This window comes from Gavialis gangeticus, unplaced genomic scaffold, assembly GCF_001723915.1.
Source record: "Gavialis gangeticus isolate Ggan-Ray unplaced genomic scaffold, GavGan_comp1, whole genome shotgun sequence".
In the NCBI taxonomy this organism is placed as follows: Eukaryota; Metazoa; Chordata; order Crocodylia; family Gavialidae; genus Gavialis; species Gavialis gangeticus.
The window spans coordinates 5,998,693-5,999,300 of record NW_017729011.1 but is presented as its reverse complement, the minus strand read 5'-3'; positions in this window follow the sequence as shown (position 1 = coordinate 5,999,300).

The window sequence follows — 608 nt, the reverse complement described above, 5'->3', positions numbered from 1 at the left end:
AGGGGCGTGCGCCGCTCTGAGCACACTGCGCTAGGCTGGCTGGTAAGGCTCGTCTCTCGCTGCCCCACCCTGGCGGGAGCTCCACCAACCACATTCCTCTCCAGGGTGCAGGCAGGTCCTGGAGCCAGCTGTGCAGTGCAGCTATGGGCATCCTCCCAGCTCCACTGGAAAGGCAGCAGCCTGCTCTACAGAGCCATGCCTGAGACGACCACCAGGATGGAGCTACCAAGAACAGCTGTGGAGTGTCCAGCAGCCTGATGGATGGCAGTGTAATGCTGGCGCTGTGTGGGAGCTGTCAAGAAGCGGAGCTGCTGCTCCTCACATGGCCCAGCTGGCCTCTGGATTGTATATTCCATAATCCCCAAAGGCTTCATGGACATGCTGGCTAAAAGCAACAAATAAACAGGCCAAGATGCAGGAGAAGGGAAGTGGCTCCTGCTGACATGCTCCATCACAATGTCTGCATCTCTGGTCTGGGGAGGGCATGATGGCTGGCATGGACAGCTGCACTTAAGAGCACAGAGGGACTGGCTCTACTCTACTCATGCACCACTTGGGGCTGGGACAGCAGGGGGATGTGGGTGAAGATGGAAGGGCACCAGCTGTGC